Genomic DNA, 19135 nt, shown 5'->3' on the forward strand with positions numbered 1-19135 from the left:
TCTCCTTGGAGGGAGAAGGACTATATTTTGTTAGCCATTGACTCTGTGCCTGGCACTATGTTCATGTAAGTACAGGAAAAGTAAGTATGGGCCATGGAATCCAAAATTATTCTGTTGGTAGAATTTGAGAAAATACATATATTTCAATATTTTTCTACAGAGTGAGAAGGTCTACATCTTACCTAAACCCAGGAAAAAGGGGTATCAAAACAGTGGCTGAAAATTGAAAAATGTTGGGAACTTCTCATTGTTTTCTCTATAAAATAAGCAACCATGCATTTGGAAAATATGAATTTTTAAATATAGTCAACTCTTGAACACAGGGGTTAAGGACACCGATCCCTGCATAGCAGAAAATCCACATATAACTTTTGACTCCCCAAAACATAACTACTAACAGCCTACTGTTGATTGGAAGCCTTACCAATACCAATAACAATAACCAATTAATACTTATTTTGTATGTTATATACTCTTTTGTTACAAAAAAGTAAAGTAGAGAAAAGAAAATATTATTAAGAAATTCATAAGGCGGGGAGGTGCCTGGGTGGCTTAATCAGTTAAGCGTCTGACTCTTGATCTCAGCTCAGGTCATGATCTCATGGTTCGTGGGACTGAGCCCAGAATCAGGCTGTGCGCTGACAATGCAGAGCCTGCTTGGGATTCTCTCTTCCTCTCTCTCTGCCCTTCCCCTGCTCTTTCATGCTCTCTCTCTGTCTCAAAATAAATAAATAAACTGTGAAAATAATGAAAAAAAAATCATAAGGAAGAGAAAATATATTTACAGTACTGTACATATATTTACTGAAAAATATCTGCATATAAGTGGACCCTGCAGTTCAAGCATCCTGTGTTTTTCAAGGATTAACTGCATCTTTTCCACTTTGGTTTTATTTCTCAATGTTGGGTATGCAAAGTTTCAGGGTTAACCCCATGAGAGCACTCAGGAGAACTATAAACAATCACAAAGTTGCTTCAACTGTAGGAGAGCAAGTGGAATCCTGGTTAGCATACAAAGAGCTCATGCGATCTGATGAACACCAGACCCCTCAGAGTTAGGAAGTGGAAGTATTCTCGCTCTCCAGAGACACTTTCACACTATTCCCCTTCATCCTACACTCTTACAAAAACCTCTCAGGGTGCCTGGTGGCTCAGTTGGTTGAGCATCCAACTCTTGGTTTTGACTCAGGTCATGATCTCATGTGCTGACAGTGAGAAGCCTGCTTGGGATTCTCTCTCTCCCTCTCTCTCTCTGCCTCTTCCTCTCTCTCTCTCTCTCTCTTTCTCAAAATGAATAAGTGAAAAAAACACACACCTCTGCTCTTTGGTTCACACTGTACAGACATGCCCTACCCACCTTGTAATAACACTCTGCTGATCACCTTTTTGCTTCTTGCTCCCACCAACTGAAGGAATTTCCTGTCTCCATGGCTCCCACCATTACCCTTGAAGATCTCATTATGCAAGGGCATGACCTACCCAGCATCCCTACATCTCAGTTCCTTTACCTCCTGCTTCCTGATTATCTCCATTCCTCCACAGCCACCCTTGGTTACACTCTGCACTTGCTACCGCCAAACATTCATCACCTCACAAATCACAGTTTCAAACATCCCATTTCTTATTCATGATCTCACCCCTCCAGCTTTCTCGCTTGGCCTTATTGAGCTTTTAGATCCATGGATCCTTGCGCCTTGGTTTTTTGGGGTGTTTTGTTTTGTTTTTGTTTGTACTTTTGGCCTCCCTTCCCCCATACCGGCTTAGATTCCTGGGCTCATCATTACCGGCTCATAATTACCCTGTTGCAAATATGCTAGGTTTACTCAACCTCTTCTTTCATAGAATCTACTTACAGGCCCCCAGTCCTGGATGAACTTCACCATCCACCTCCCCTGTGTCGATGCCTGAGCAACTGAGTATTGTCACAAAAGTCAAAAAACCAATTCAGGTTAGTATCACAGTAAAATCTCAATTACAGATTTCAGTGGGTAGTCTACATGGCCCAGCAATCTTACTTTTGTTCTCTAGAAAGTTTGAGTTCCTGTTCTTCCCAACTACTATTTCTCTGACTCCCTCAGTCTCAGAAGATCACCTGTTGCAAACATTGTTGATTTGTCCTTATTTATGAAATCCTGGTTTTGTTTCAGTGACATGGAATCACATTTGGGCTAAGCCAGCAGTTTTTAGCCTGTTATGTGAACCTTCAGGGGAACACAAAGCCTTTCCGAGGGAAGATGAGCTTTGATCCTCAATTACCTTGTGTAAATTTCTCTGCACTGATCCACCTGAAAATGTCCTGTTGGTCCTCTATTCTTACCTCCCTCTGGCAATTCCTTCTTTGACTTTATAAAAGAAACTCATGGGGCGCCTGGGTGGCTCAGTTGTTTGAGCGTCCGACTTTGGCTCAGGTCATGATCTCACAGTTTGTGAGTTCGAGCCCCGTGTCAGGCTCTGTGCTGACGGCTCAGAATCTGGAGCCTGCTTTGGATTCTGTGTGTCCCTCTCTCTCTGCCCCTCCCCTGCTCATGCTCTCTCTCTCCCTGTCAAAAATAAAAATAAACGTTAAAATTTTTTTAGGGGCGCCTGGGTGCCTCAATTGGTTGAGCGTCTGGCTTCGGCTCAGGTCATGATCTCACAGTTTGTGAGTTTGAGCCCCACGTCGGGCTCTGTGCTGACAGCTCAGAGCCTGGAGCCTATTTCAGATTGTGTGTCTCCCTCTCTCTCTGCTCCTCCTCTGTTCGTGCTCTGTCTGTCTCTCTCTCTCTCAAAAATAAATAAACATTAAAAAATTTGAAAAAAGAAATAAAAAGAAATAAAGAAATTCATGCATTTCACTGTTTTAAAGTCTTACTTTGAGACATTGTACAGTGCTGCAAGCTCTGATGCAGTAAGTCTGAAATGTTATCAGAGAAGCTTTCTTTAATTAAGGCATCATAAACTCATGATAGGAATTCATGTCTTTATAACATATTTCCATTAGAAGTGATGCATAAGTTTAGAAATGGGGCATTTGACCCATATCAAAATATTCTGAATTGTGATATAGAGTGTGACAGTTGGAGGGATGACAATTTTCATTTAATAACGTATAAGAAATGTTGAAGGTGGTGTACCTTGTTCTATCTGTGGCAAGATTCCAGGATTTCTCTATCTTGGATTCATGTATTCAAGATTGTAAAAAAGCATGCTGGCCAGTACCAATCTGCAGGAAAGCTAGTCTCTGAATCTTCACCATTCACAGTAGTGAAAAAGCATCAGATGAATACTTTCCTTTATCTGTGTCTACAGATGGTCCTCAGTTGTATATTTTGTTGGATTTCAAGGAGGAAGAGGTGAAAAGTTCTATACTGACCTCTCACAGGTAAGCAATACAGCTTAGAGTAAAAGAAACAGGAATCAAAGTTAATGTTTTATATATCTGTCCAGACTAGTAGGAAAACATCTTCACTACTATTTACCCAAAGATTATTGAGTGTTGTAAATCCGCATTCATTTTTTCCTTAAGTGAACATCTCCAACTGGCTGTCAGCATCAAACACTTACTTACTAGTTTATTTAGACCTACCATCATTGCACATGTTTTGGACTATCCCAACAGAAACATGCAGTGGATTCTAGTATGCACTTCACACCTATTGCTACAACATTGTACAATCCCGGAGAGCGCCATTCCTAGGCAGTCCTGTTGACAATAATCATTACTGATCCTTTGTAAGCCTGAATGTACAAGGGCCCATTATCTTCTGCTCCTCTTTCTCTCTTATTTTCTGTAAATTTGCACAAAACAGATTTAACTGTACTGTGGAAAGTAGAATTTCTATTTAGGTACAAGTTTAGGACAGTAAGTTCATTAAATGCAAATGAGGATGTAAAGCTATCTCCATCCTCTCAGATTAAGGTATTCATTTCAAACAATTCTAACTGCTCAGCCCTGGACTTTATGTGAAGGGAGAAAACTAAACCTTTATTTGTTGAAGCGGCTTTTGGTTGGGTATTCTGTCATTTGCAACCAAAGTGTCCCAAACTGACTCGCCCTCTTAATTCATTTCTCACAGAGAATATTGCATTCATCAGACTGTGCCTCCCAACCGTCAATCCCACAGAATTTCCTGGACCCCCACACACTCTTTCTCTCCTTTTCCCACTGTGGAAGAGATGTCTTTCCTCTGAGTGAAGGCCATTCAGCCACATGTGGTTTGCCTGCCAACTGAGGACCTTGCCCTGGTAGTTACCCTCTCTGTTTTGCATCTTTAGCCTCTTACTCTGCACCCAAACTTTCCAAACAGCATTCTTCTATGTTCCACCTCAAGCAAACAACAAACAAAAAATTACCTCCCTTGATGACACCAGCTCCCCTGCCTGTATTCTTTGTATTGCTCTTCTTTCCAGCCAAGCCTCACAAGACTTACTGCACTCACCATCTCTGCTTCCTTTTCTTCTTCGACACCACCAATCTATAAAAGCAACTCTTACAGTTGTGACAATTATGTCACTAAATCCAACAGATACTTCTCAGTCTTATCATATTTAACTTCTTAGCAGCATTCGACACTGTTGATTACTGACCAGTTCTTAAACCATTCTCATTTGTCTCCTATCAGGCCACACCCTCCTGGCTTCCTGCACCCTGTGGCCATGGCATCTCAGACTCCTGTTCTGATTCCTCCTTCTCAAACTGCTTCTGAATATTGGCCCTCCTTGTGGCTCTCTCCCTGTCTTTCTCCTCTTCTTGTGGTCTGTTCTGTCAGCCCAGAATGATCTCATGTGTATAGGCAGTTGACGTTCAAATGTGTATCTCCAGTCCGATCTTTTTGCTGAGCTCCACCTTTGCATAAGTGATTGCTAACTTGACTCTCTATTTGGGCGGCTCGCAGGCACCTCAGACTTATGATTTACAAAATCAGACTCTTAATCTTTACTCACTCAAATGTGCTTCCCCCTTTGGTATTGATGTAAACATCAATAAATGACATCTTCATTTCTGCAGATGGTCTTGCTAGAATACTGAGTGCATCATCCCTGACATAGCCCTAATCCTATCTCACCTCTTTCTCCTTCAACCCCAATTTCAATCCCAAATAAGCCATCATCAAGTCCTATCAATTTTACCTCTAAAATAGCCCCTGTATCAATTCACTTCTAGTTGTTTCCACTTTAGCAACAATCTAAACCACCAAAGACTTTTACTATAGCTTCTTACCTGGTTTTCCTTAATCTTTTCTCTAATCCATTCTTCACAAAAGAGCCAGGCAATGACTGAAGAGATAAAGTTAATCATGTCATTTCCCATTTTGAAATAGCCCTTCAATGGCTACCTATTGTACTTGGATAAAACTCTGCTATGTTTGTTTCTTTTTTCTTTATTTTTTACTCAAGTATAACTAATATACAGAGTTATGTTAGTCTCAGGTGTGCAATATAATGATTCAGCAATCTTATACATTACTCAGTGCTCATCACCATAAAGGTATTTATTTTTAGTATAGTTGATACACAATGTGACATTAGTTTCAGGTGTACAACATAGTGATTTGGCAAGTTTATACATTATGCTATGTTCACCACAAGCATAGCTACCATCTGTCCAGTTACATCGTTATTACGATATCACTGTATTCCTTATGGTATGCCTTTTATTCCTGTGACTTAGTGATTCCATAACTGGAAGCCTGTATCTCCCTTTTCTGTCACCCGTTTTGCCCAACCTCCCACTCCCTACCCCACTTTGGCAACCATCAGTTTGTTCTCTGTAAAAGAGTCTGCTACCTTTGATGTTGCCTATAAAGCACTACCTAATTTATCTCCCTCCTACCATTCCAATCTCATCATATGTCTCTCCACTTGGCTCACTGTGACCCAACCACATTAGCCTCTGTCTCTGCTTGACAGAGTTCCTTGAGAGTGCCAAGTTCTTTGCTATTCAAGGCCTGCTCAGTGTATAATGCTCTTTTCCAGGCTTTGCCTTCTAGTCTAAATTTAAATGTCATTTCCTCAGAAAGTCTTTTCCTAATGCCACAACCCAAGTTTTACCCCTTTCACTACTCTATCCACAATGTTCATCATCAGCCGGATTACTTTTCTTACATTTTTTGCTACTTTGAACTGTCCTCCTATGAACATTTTTACATATGTATGCAAGAGTTTCTCTAAGGCAGTGTTTTCAAACTGGGGGTCCCAATCTGCTGGTGGGTAGTAATAATATTTTTTTTAAAAGAAGAAAGAAAAATAAATAGAAGAGAATAGAATAAAATACTAGAGTACATTGCATGTAACAAGTAAATGTAAGCTTTGTTTCATTAAACTTTTAGTGTGTGTGTGTGTGTGTGTGTGTGTGTGTGTGTGTGTTGGATTACAAGTTAAAATAGATTTATTATTGCAGGTCAAAGTAAAAAATGGTTAGAAAGCCACTATTCCAGGGTATATTTTAGGAATGTATATCTTGGGTCACAGTGTCCAATTATAATTTTAAACACAAATTATAGGAAATCAGAAACTCCAGTGGCAGGAAAAAATTAGATAGATAGATAGATAGATAGATAGATAGATAGATAGATAGATAGATATTGCACTTTGCCCTTGGTTTACTCATGCTAGTTTCCATAAACTTTGTTCACATTAACAGTATCTTTTTTAAAAAAGGGATAAATTCTTAGAATAAAATATCTTACAGATATTATATAAGAGGTAAGTTATTTATGTAGAAATCAGTGTTGTTTAAGCACACAGAGCAGTGACAGAAACCAGGAGGTCTGAAGTTTTAGCATGCATTCTCTTTCCATAACTTTCCACATCACCAATTTACATTATGGCTAGAAATAAATCCTTCATGTTTATTTAAACACTAAAAGTGCAGAACACGTTTATTTTATTGTGTAAAACCCTACTGGAAAAATCCTGGCTGCTTAGGATAGTAATCCCCAATCCATGGACAAAATACCACCTCCATGCGCTGTTTTCTATTCTCGGTCCCACTTGGTGCACTGCCGCCCTTTCACCCACCTTTGCCGCACAGCAGAGACCTGTCACTGTGCCAGGTTTACCAAGCCAGAGCAGACAGCTGCCTCGGTGCAGCCCTCGAAGGGAACTGAAGGACAATCTACCCTGAAGGATCCACCCAGTGCCTGACTTCCCACTGTCTGGTGTCAGCCAGAAGACCCTTGTTAAAATCCAACTACTTTACATAGGAGGAAGTCACATTTTTAAACCATTAGTTTTAAAAGCAGGACCAGGACCTTGAATGAATGGGATGGAAATAAGTGGGATCCTCCAGCTGGCTGGGGTAGGAAGCAGCAATGGAACCTTTAGTGAGGAAGCAGGCTGAGTCCCCCAGCTAGATGTGGAAAAGAAGGGCTGGAGACAAACCCTTCCTACTAGCAGTTTTGCTGTGCCTCTCAATACTGTTCCTGTCACTGTGGGGACATGTTGGGAGCACTAGGAGTCAGAGCAGGCACTTCAGCTCTGTTCTATTCAACCTCATTCACACGCTGCCTCCATTGTGAGGTTTCAGGCCTGGCCCCATGCTCGTGCTCAAACACAGTTTCCCAGAAGTCAGTATTGGGAATATAGAAACCAACCAAGTTTTGGATACCCATCTGGTTTATATGTCGCCCTTTTATTTCTTTTGCAATTGTCTTTAGGACTGGCCTGACCCTTCTTTTAGCCAGCTTTGTTTTTTCAATCAGCTCCAAATAGATATTCCATTTGAGTGAAACCAGTACTGCCCTGTAGCCCAAGCCAGCAATGAAAAGAGGAATGCGAGATTTCAAAAGCAATAAAAGAAAACAAAACCAGACAGAGAACAGGTCTGTTTCTTGGGACACATCAACCTTACACCACGTTGCCGGAGTCACTTTTTATTGAAGATGACAAACAGATAAAATCCCTCCATAGCTGATGTAAGAAAGAAGTCTTTTGGTAAGAACAGAAATAAAGAGAACTCGGGTCCTGGCTGAGATTGCTGGGCCAAGATTCAGATGTGAAGGGGGAGTTGTGAATAGTTCCCTTACCTCTGATGTATAAGACTTGACTTGATTTTGCTCCCAGGAGCCCATGGGCTCTGACTTTGGGAGCAGGCGGCAGAGAGGCAGAGTTCCTCATCTTCAGAGTCCACAACTTCTACTTCATCACTTACTCACTCACTCCCAGGCCAGGTTTTGATTAAACTCATTCACAGTGGGGTGTAAATGACAAATGTAGCTCCTTGTTTGGTTTTGACCCTTCTCCTAACAGAAATTCACAATACACATTATCATATTGGAGTATTGAGAAGTCCCACAGAGAAGGAACCTGTCTAACTTTGTTTTGTCCACAGTGTCCCAACTTATCTGACCATGGTCTTTTTTGTGCCCTCTGAATAACATCATTTTAGAGGGAACTAGCCTTGTGAGAAACGTGTTTCTTTAGGTTAAACAAATACCTCTGTCATTCTTTCAGCCAACAGTCACTGAGGCACAGTGTATGCTGGGCACCAGTGAGTAAAACAGGCACCGTTATGAAGCTTATATTCTTTAAACAATGTATGTCTTCTCCCACCTTACTAATATAATCACTCAGGTGAGGATGTGGCTGAGCCAATGACTGAAGACATCTGAAGGAAGATACTAACCAGATGAACAGGTAGGAAGTACAAGAAGAACAAGGTTCTAGGAACAGGGAACACAGGGACAAATATCTGGCATTAGGAGAAAGCATGGTGCCATTCAAGAAGCAGAGTGAGAGCTTTCCCCCTGTTGGAGGTGGAGGGGGTGGAGGCCAGATATAGTCAGGAAGTTGGTTGGGAAAAGATTTGTTTTGGCCTGAGGGTCCTTCCCAGTGCCACTAAAATCACACTACCTCTGTGCCACTCGGCACTTGCCAGGTTCCAGGCAGAGGCTCTGTCAGGTAACTGCACAACAGGCATCAATGCCCTCGTTTTCCAGAGGAGGAAACAAAGGTCAGAGAAGCATGTGACTTTCCCAAGAACATACAGTCATTTGGGTCAGAGTCAGGATTTAAACTCAAGTCTGTCTGAGTCCAAAGCCTTGTGCTAATATAACGCCCTGGAGACAGCTGCCTGTACCGTCATGCATAGCCTCTCCAGAGCACCTAGTTCCTAAATGCTTCTGTGCCCTGGGGAGGGCACAGCCCGAGGATATGACACACACATGTCACATTAAGTGTTAGCACTGGAGTGGGACACCAAAAGGCACCTTTCAGGACTCAGAGTATAATTATGAGTGCCAAAAGTGGACACAATTTTCCATTTAATGCTTTAAAGTAGGCTGTACACCCAAGCTCGGAAAGGAAGACCAGGGTGCCCTTCGGAGGTCTTGATGCTCCCGTGGCTCTGACCCTGAAAGGTGGCAGTGGCCTTTAAATGCCCCAGGAGCAGAAGCCTTGTGTCATCTCACGGACCTCCATGCCAGTGCTGCAGACCCCAGACCCCCTCTGGGAAGCCCCAGAGCCCTTAGAGAAAGTTTTTGGTGATGTGAATATGCCCGAGGAGATTCATGGCTGCCAAAAAGTGCTTGAGGTTGGATGGTGAGGCAAGGAGGAGTTGGTTTTAGGATTTTTAGACTTAAAGCTTTATCTGATAAGTAAAACCATGTCCTCAAAAATCCCTAGGTCCGATCTACTTCCTCTCTGGACTTTCTTTTTTTTTTTTTTTTTTTTTTTTTAATTTTTTTTTCAACGTTTTTTATTTATTTTTGGGACAGAGAGAGACAGAGCATGAACGGGGGAGGGTCAGAGAGAGAGGGAGACACAGAATCGGAAACAGGCTCCAGGCTCCGAGCCATCAGCCCAGAGCCTGACGCGGGGCTCGAACTCACGGACCGCGAGATCGTGACCTGGCTGAAGTCGGACGCTTAACCGACTGCGCCACCCAGGCGCCCCTCTCTCTGGACTTTCTTAAATGTACAGTGGCAGACAGGGCCAGAACCCCATGCTCCTGACATCCTCTATATCATGTAATCGTGTGTGTGCATGCACGTGCTTGGGTGTGCACACATACACTATGCTTTCCAACTGAGTACATTGTGCCTTGTACCAGCTATAACCCTAAAGGCAGTTAAATTCCAGGAATCCTAGAGCTCCTTAAATCTAATAATGGTCCCAGTTGGAGATATCCCAATGAAATGTCATCTTTGAAGCTAGCCTTCAGGATGCTCCCTTGGGCTAGCCATGTGAATACCCATTGGCTTCCATAGGGAGATAGTGGGAGACTCTAAAGGTGCAGCTAACTCCTGTAGATCCTACTGCCCTTCGGAACCTTGCCACCCAAAGAGGGACCTCTTTGTAGGGCACAGTCTTTCACAACAAATAGATCTGAATTTGATTCATGGTCTTGCTATGTGATCCTGGGCAAGACATTCAGCCTCAGTTTCTACATCTTAAAATGGATCTAATACCTTCCTGCTGGGACTGTTGCAATGATTAAATGAGCACATATAAATCAGCTCACAAAATCCTGGATACATGGTAAGTCCTTAATAAATGGTGGTAATTATTTCCTCAGTGACTACCAAGCAGAAGAAATCAAGGGCCCCAGATGGGTAAGCAGAAGGATCTAGCAAAGAAAGTCTGCAGCTGTGTAATCTCTGGCTCTGGTGACCCTACCTCTACCCACTCTAACCTCCAGTTAGACCTAAGGGTTCCTGAATGGGTTGACAGGTGGTCTGGGTTATCAGCCATCTCCCTGAGCCAGGGTGTGTCTTCAGAATTGAGGCCACGAGGGGTAGTAGATCAGGAATTATCTTCACAATAGTTCTGCCTTCATGATATTAAAAATAATTTACGCTCCCTGCATCTCACTTTTCTCATTTGTAAAATGAGAATAATGATGACACCTCTCCCACAGTGCATTTGTGCAGATTAATGAGACAATGTAAAAAGGTGCTTTAGGGTATAGTTATGTTTTATGATGGAGACAGAGAAGTAATTGTTCATAAATTTGGCCTCTGCTGGGAAACTTCCAGTAACAATGAGTTCACAGAAAGGATCACATTATTGATCAGTTATAGCTGTTTGAAGTTTTCCCTTTACATTAAAGCAGATGCCTGGTCTTCGTCTCAACCCTGACACATGGATTTCGTAGCACAAGTCCCAGATTAAATCAGAATCTCTGAGGATAGGAGCTGGGCTTATATTATTTACAGGCCCACAGGTGACTGCAGGACAGGCAAGACTGCTCACCACTGACCTAAGGATCAAGAATGACCTGGAGTTGGGGCAGAATTCTCTGGGGCTATTGATATGATCAAGGTCTATGGATGGCAAGGACAGAACCCCACCCAGTCTGACTCAAACTCTACCCTTGTGGATAGGAATTTGTCTGGAACAAGAAACAATATATTAGGAAAGTCTCCAAGTGACTTATACCTTCTAGATTTATCCAACTTAACATCCAAATGACCAAATCTCAATGTATTCTTCTAATTGTCTCCCCTAGGTATCTCCGAAGTGTCTCAGTGGGAGCAAGAAAAATGGCCACAGCAAGGTTGGCTGAAAGGTTGGAGAGACTGAACACTGTCAGGCTTAAGGGCTGTCAAACAGTGTACTTGGAACAAAGTGCAAAGTGAGTGAGGAGACTTCTCTACCGAACCCTACTTAACTGGTGCCTGTAAATAATTGGAGTAAAACGGACACATTCTAAGGCATGAAGAAACTTTAGCCACTATTAGTTTGTAGGTACATAAGAGATTCAGCTCACAGGTCAAGAAAGTGTTTCACCATATGATGTCTTTTGTATGGTAAGCTATTTAAAGTATAGAATACAAGCAATACAATTATAAGGAAAATTTTCTGACTTTTATTATAACATTTTGCCCCATGCTCTTCAACATATTTATATGCTTTTTAATGTTGTCATTTCATATAAAAATTTTGTTATGCCGCCGAGCAGATTAGGAGCTCCTTGAGGGAAGGGATTCTATCCTATACAACCGATGTGGAATTCTGGGTGTTTGGTAAGTGCTCATCAAATACTTCATGGAACATTGAATATTGTGGACCTTGTACTTTATGCTGCTAACTCCAGGTCCAAGATACGGCTGGCTTCTGTGGAAAGTACCACCCCAGCACCTTATGTCAGACTATGACAAAATATCCCTGGGAAGCCCCCAGAAGTTTGTTTGGTTGCCTTCTGTTGTTGCCATCACTTGAGTGACATGTGGGTCTCCAGAGAGAGACTTTGCCTTCTCCTTTTCTCACAGAGCAACATGCTCACTGTTGGCTGAAGGATACGTATGTTTTATGGAGAGCAGATTAGGTTACACATAGGCATTGTCTTCACTACTCACAGCACCAGGCACTGCTTTGGGACAACAAGCAGTCTCTTGACTGCCACCATGGGTGGGATCCTTCATAGCTCAAAGCTTTGACTCCCAACCTGTCCTAATAATCTGTCTTGCTTGTGCCATTTGGTGTTGAGATCCCTGATTTCTGAAGGCATAAAGTAACTTTTGCCCAGGATTTGACTTTCTCTCCTTCTAACCACTAGAGCCCACACCAACCAATCTCCTGAAGCGCTATTGTGTCAGGCTTGAAATGGAGGCTCAATATTGTTTGCTGCTTTAAGATGTTATAAAGTCCAGAGGCTCCCCGGTGGCCTAACTGCAAGTTCCCGTCCCTTGTCTCTTCATGCGGATGTCTCTTAGCCAAACAGCCCTCCTCATCATGGGGACCAGACACACCACCTGTTTATCATTCATCGTGTGCAGGATTCAGTTCCCTGTCAGCCAACAGAATTACTCAAACAAGCCAATCACATCCTTCCTTGGGAGCCAGGGGCACCTCACTGTCTTGATACTACAAAGTTTGCTTCCCACAGCCCCCACTTGTTCACCCTGACCTCAAATGCAACCCTCATGTGACTCTGTGTGGCATGGAGTGTCCTCCTCCCCCAAGCTAAGTATATATGACCAATAAACTGCTGTTGATCTCGTCTGTTCAGTGTCAGGTGTCACAGCCATGCCCATAATCCCAGGGCGGGAATCCTCCCCTTACTGATGGGGTGAAGTGGAGGCGATTAAAACAGCTACGCCCACCCCGTTCCTGAAGTGAATCCTCTGGCTATTAGTTCTTGTGCCTGTTTCTCAGAACTCTAAAGTTGCACCTGTTCCCTGTGGAGTTTTGGATTCTTCTGCTGCCCTTCTGGAGGGCTCTCTGCTGCATTTCCCCAGACTTACCCACCCTCAGTTCTTCACACTGAGCCAGTTACTGGCTCTTGCAATACCAACAACAACATGGAAAGGATTCAGGAGCCACTTCTTCCAGTCAATAACAAGTAATTATTAAATATTTCACTGTCTTTGTCTGGCAGCATTGATGTTCTCCAAATCTTCTTCAGTATTTTCCTACATCCATCCCACCATGCTGAGGGCATACACATATAGTCTGGGGATAAAGGGAGTTTCTGCTATGGAGACTCAAATGTCAGATAGTTATACAATAGTATACCTTAAAAAAAATAAAACTCCACTACTCTGAATAAGAAGCCACTTCATTTTTTCACTTTCTAACAACATGGAAACTCACCAAAGTAAGGTCATGGTAGAATGCACTATTAACTAACCTATCTACTTCTAACTACAGTTTGTACAGTAGGCTTTCACATGCCCTCAGGAGTCAGAAGGGAAAAAGAACACCCCTCCTGTGTTACCTCTACTGAATATTGGGGGATTCCTCCCCTATTCTAGGATGTAGATCTCCCTTCTGCAACTTTACGGCAGTCTGACCAGTTCACCTGAAGATTTAAAAATTAGATGTATTTGCATTAGCCAGAAGATATAGGTGAATATTTACCTAACTCCTGATTAGGGAAGGCCTAAGTTTAAAAGCAAAGTAAGAAACCCTAATGAGAAAAGGTGGTAGATGTAACTTTTTCTAAAATTATAAATTCCTAAGTGAAGTGAAAGGTCAAATTGGGGAAAAGATAAAACAGATTTGGCTGTCAATGTGTTCATGGTCTTACCACTAAAAGTAGTACTCACAAAAAAGACAGATATATATACCCCAATAGAAATATTCTTACAGAAAAAGCATCAAAAGGTATGATTAAGGAGTTAACAAAAGAAAAATACAAACCACCAGTAGTTCTATCCAAAAGATCCATCATCTCTAGCAAACAAATAACTACAAATTAAAGTTAAGACGAAGATACTAATTTTTGTCTATCAAACCGGCAGTGAGTGGGCTCTCCCATCTTGTGAGTCTTGGAAGGCAGGGCTCATCCCTTCCTATGAGAGGTACACACACCAGCTACTCTCATTCCCAGCCTCTAGGCTTGGGCACTCAGATGCAATGACCCAAGATTGTGCATCTATTGCTTGTCATGCCTAGAAACTGGAAGAGAGCAGAACTCTTTCTGGCTGCTACAGCAACATCCAGTTTCCGGGAGCTGCCGAGGTAGTGATGCCAGCATGGTGTCTGATGTCCAGGCCCAGGGCCAGTAGTGGCAGCAAGTGCAGGCTCCTATTCTGCCTCAGTGGCAGTAGCAGAGGAATTCTTGCTGCACTGGGTCAATAGTGAGCCATTGGCTGGGGCTCTGGCTGCCCAGCCTTCCTCCATTGCTGCCCATTACCTAAGCCTTAGGTTCTAACTTTCCTGACAAATCTGTGGGCTGCCCAACACCTTGTAATCAAATCTCACAGTAGTGTCTGTTGTTTGACTGATACAGTGTTATATACAGAAAGCTTTCCCACCTTATCATTTCACTTTCAGGACATATCTTAGGTAAATAACTAGATGTGCACATTTAAGTAAAGGATTTCCTTCTATGCCCTGTTGAGAGGAGCAAAAACATGGAAACAATCTGAATACAATCTCTCTACAATAGGGAAAATACGTGTGGAATATTATATAGTGATTAAAAATTGTGTTCTTAAAGAATATTAACAGATGTATAAATACTCATAATACTAAGTTTAAAAAGCAAAATGTTCAGTAAAAGTCCAGTTTTTCACAAATAACCACAATGTTAATGGCTTCTTTCTTTTGGATATAAGATTATTGGTTAAGTTTTCTCTTCTTTGTATGTATTGGGTAACTTCTTTTTTTTAATTTATATTTCATTATTTTTTTTTTATTTTAGAGAGAGAGAGAGCAGGGCAGTAGAGCAGAGGGGGAGAGAGAATCTTAAACAGGTCCCACGCTCAGCATGGATGCAGTGGGGCCAGATCCCATGATTCTGGGATCATGACCTGAGCTGAAATCAAGAGTTGTATGCTCAACTGACTGAGCTACCCAGGCACTCCTATTTTGGGTAACTTCTAATCCTTCTAATAATGAACATGTATTGTTTTGCTGATATCCAAAAAAGTGAACAAAAGCTAAATAAGGAAACAAAATAGATTTACCTGAAATTATCAAATGGGTAAATTGGTCTTTTGTTTAGTTGTGTTTCCCTTTTGCAGTTTGATAGTAGATATTCAACTGGCAAAGAATGGGGGAGAATTTAACAAGCTTCTGAAGAGATCCAATACCCCATTTTCTGTAGGCTATAGACTGAATGCTTGTATCCCCCTCAAATTCATATTTTGAAATCCTAAGCCCCAAAGTAATGGTATTAGGAAGAGATTAGCTCATGAAAGTGGAAGCTTTATGAATGGGATTATTGCCCCTATAAATGGGACTCCAGAGAGCTCCCCCATCCTTTCTACCATGTGAGGAAACAGGAATAAGCCAGCCATCTATGAACCAGGAAGCAGGCCTCACCAGATACCTAATCTGCTGGCACCTTGATCTTGGACTTCCCAACCTCCTGGACTGTGAGTAATAAATTTCTGTTGTTTATTAGCCACTGGGTCCATGGTACTTTTGTTTTAACAGCCTGAACTGAGACACTATATTTTTTTCTCAGCTACCCAAAGAACTGTCTCAATGAAACAATGATTTTAATTTAGGAAACTTCATTAAAACAAAACAAAAAGGAGCCTGGAATTCATTTGTTCACTCAAGGCAGGAGGTCTGAATTAAGAGAAAGATGAGACGATAGGTATATGGACTGAGGGAGAGGCCCACATAGGAAAGGTGGAGGGTCATAAAAGCAATACAGAGTCTAAAAACCCAGGGAAGAGAAATCTATCCTCATTCTCCACTGAGAACATGTTAATTGTCTTTGCCTTATGCTGATGCTGCTCTTAATAACACTTATTACAATGGCAGGGTGCTTTACAGTTTATGAAGCACTTGTACTTCCCCATATATTATTATTAGGCTCATTTTACAGGAGAGAAAATTAAGCCCTAGAGAAGTTAAATGATTCATTACATGTCTCATGTTATTTTGTGGCAGGACTAGGCCTACAAACCAGGGCTTTTGCTCTCGTGATTATTCCTGGAGGTGGCAGAGTGATTGAAAGCTTGGGCTCTGGAGCCAGATAAACCTGGGCAGGCACCCAGCTCTGCCCCTAACTGTGCGAACTCAGGGAAATTGCCTAGTCCTCCTCAGTTTCTGTTTCATCATCTCTGAGCGAGAGAGAAGAGCACCTACTCTGAGAGTCTCTGTGAGAAAAAAAGGCAGCTGTTACTACCCCACCATCTCCTTGACAAGCCTTGTTTTCAGTCTCCCAGGACCTACATCCCTGTTTTGAGTCAAATTGTGTCCTGCCCAAATTCATATGTTGAAGTCCTAGCCCTCAGTACTGTAAAATGTGACCTTCTATGGAAATAGGGTCTTTGCAGATGTAAGGACTTAAGTTGAGGTCATGCTGAAGTAGGGTGGGCTCCTATTCCAGTATGACTGGTGTCCTTATAAAGAGGGGGAATTTGGAGACAGACACACACAGGGAGAATGCCATGTGAAGATTTTAGCTATGCTGCCACAAACCAAGCTGTCAAAGCTAGGAAAGAGACCCAGAACAGATGCCTCCCTCGTGCTTTCAGAGGGAGCATGGTCCTGCTGACATCTTGATTTTGGACTGTGGCCCTCAAACTGTAATACAATAAGCCAGCCAGTTTGTGGTACTTTATTATGGGAGCCCCAGGGCACTAATACAATCTTCTACCCACTGTGGTGCTGGTATATCTGTGTCAGTACCTATTCAGTCCCATAAAGGGTTTTTGGTTTTGGTTTTTGTTTTGTTTTACCATCACTGGATTGCAATCAGGTTCTCTCTGCAATGCTTGCAGCCAAGTTCATTCATCGGAGATCATCAGAAGGGAAATCTTTGAATGCTGGAAAAGGAAACCTAGGATTAAAAAATAGGTTTAAAAAATAGTCTGATCGTAAAAGTCTCACTAAAAATATATCTTAACCATAAATGGGCTTAAAGTTGCCATTTACACTTTAACCACCCACCCCATTAGAGGGGGCTCTCCCTTCTAGCCATACTCATTCTGTAGCAATAATTCCCACCTTAGAATCCCTGGGGATGACGCTTAGGGAAATGTATTTTTGAAAAGTTTTCCAAATGATTTTGATAGTCAGCTGGTTTTCTGTAATAAAATGCCATTATTTAATTAGATTTGAAAATATAGCCTGATTACAATAAGAAGCAAATTTAGATCCGAAAGAAGTAAAGTATATGCACTAGCTTCCTGTTGCTGCTTTACAAATTGCAAATTTGCTTTACTATTGCAAGTTATCAGAAACTCAATGGCTTCAAACAGTGTAAATGTATTATCTTACAGTTCTGGAGATCAGAAATTGTAAGATCTCCCTACAGCACCATGTTCCTTCTGGAAGCTCTAGGGAGGAATCCGTTTGCTTGCCTTTTCCCTCTTCTAGAGATACGCGTGACCCTTTCTTCATATCATTCTGACTTCTGCTTCCATCATCACATCCTTCTCTGACTCTGCTCCTCCTGATTCACTCCTACAAGGACACTTATGATTACACTAGACCTCAGGCTATCCATGATAATCTTCCTATCTCAATATCCTTTTTTTTTTTTTTTTAAAGTTTATCTGTTGAATTGGGGTGGGGAGCAGAGAGAGAATCCTGATCAGACTTGCATTGCCAGTGAGGAGTCCTATGTAGAGCTCGAATCCACGAACTGTGAGATCATAGCCTGAGCCAAAATCAAGAGTCAGACGCTCAGCCAACTGAGCAACACAGGCACCCCCCCCCCCACCTCCATATTCTTTTTTTTTTTTAATGTTTATTTATTTTTGACAGAGAGAGACAGAGCATGAGTGGGGGAGGGGCAGAGAGAGAGAGAGGGAGACACAGAATCAGAATCAGGCTCCAGGCTCTGAGCTGTCAGCACAGAGCCCCACTCGGGGCTCAAACTTACAGACCGCGAGGTCATGACGGTGGCTCAACCGACTGAGCCACCCAGGCGCCCTCTCAATATTCTTAATTTAATAACATTTGCAAAGTTCCTTTTGCCATGTAACGTAACATATTTGCACGTTCCAGGGATTAGAGGTGAACAACATTTTGGTGGAGCCATTATTCTGTTCACCACACTGTGAGAGTATTTGCTTTAAAACACACACACACACACACACACACACACACACACACACACAGAATTAAAGAATTATAATTGTAAGATGTTAATGGTCCACACCCTCCCTATTTACAATTCTGGACTCTTTAGGCCTATTGCAGCTTGCAGACTGCCCTCTGTACACTCTAGTTTTCAATTAAGAAAATTATTAGTAACACATTTGGAATAAACTTGCTAGTATTTGAATGTCTTTGGAAAACAAGAGAATATAATCTTTCCTAACCCATTCCAGTTTCCAAAATTGTAGACTTCCTGGGCTTGGGACATTACAGGATTTCTCTAATCACTCCAAAAGATGTTAAATTTTAGGGGCGTTTGGGTGGCTCAGTCGGTTAAGCTAGGACTACGGCTCAGGTCATGATCTCACAGTTCCTGAGTTTGAGCCCCATGTCGGGCTCTGTGCTGACAGCTCAGAGCCTGGAGCCTGCTTTGGATTCTGTGTTTGCCTCTCTCTCTGCCCCTCCCCTGCTTGTACTCTGTTTCTCTCTCTCTCAAAAATAAGTAAACATTTAAAAAAATTTCTTTAAGATGTTAAATTTTCAAAAATATTTCAAGATGAAACTTGTTTTTACTCACCATAACTTGAAGCAAATGTACCATATATATTTAGGGATGTATAAAGAACAATGTTGCAAAAAAATTTTTAAGTATCATTGTAATATTGCTAGGGGTAGAGTAGAAATCATGGGCTTCAATGCTATA

General features: G+C 41.9%; 1 long non-coding RNA gene across 1 annotated transcript; it reads left to right on the forward strand.

Moving 5' to 3' along the window:
* The first annotated feature begins 1848 nt into the window (after positions 1–1848).
* On the forward strand, positions 1849–13010 carry LOC122221354. The gene is made up of 4 exons (XR_006203164.1): positions 1849–1948; positions 3289–3361; positions 8554–8616; positions 11429–13010. It is a non-coding gene; the product is annotated as an uncharacterized LOC122221354 (long non-coding RNA).
* The last annotated feature ends 6125 nt before the right edge of the window (positions 13011–19135 follow it).

The sequence above is a fragment of the Panthera leo genome, chromosome B3, assembly GCF_018350215.1.
Source record: "Panthera leo isolate Ple1 chromosome B3, P.leo_Ple1_pat1.1, whole genome shotgun sequence".
In the NCBI taxonomy this organism is placed as follows: Eukaryota; Metazoa; Chordata; class Mammalia; order Carnivora; family Felidae; genus Panthera; species Panthera leo.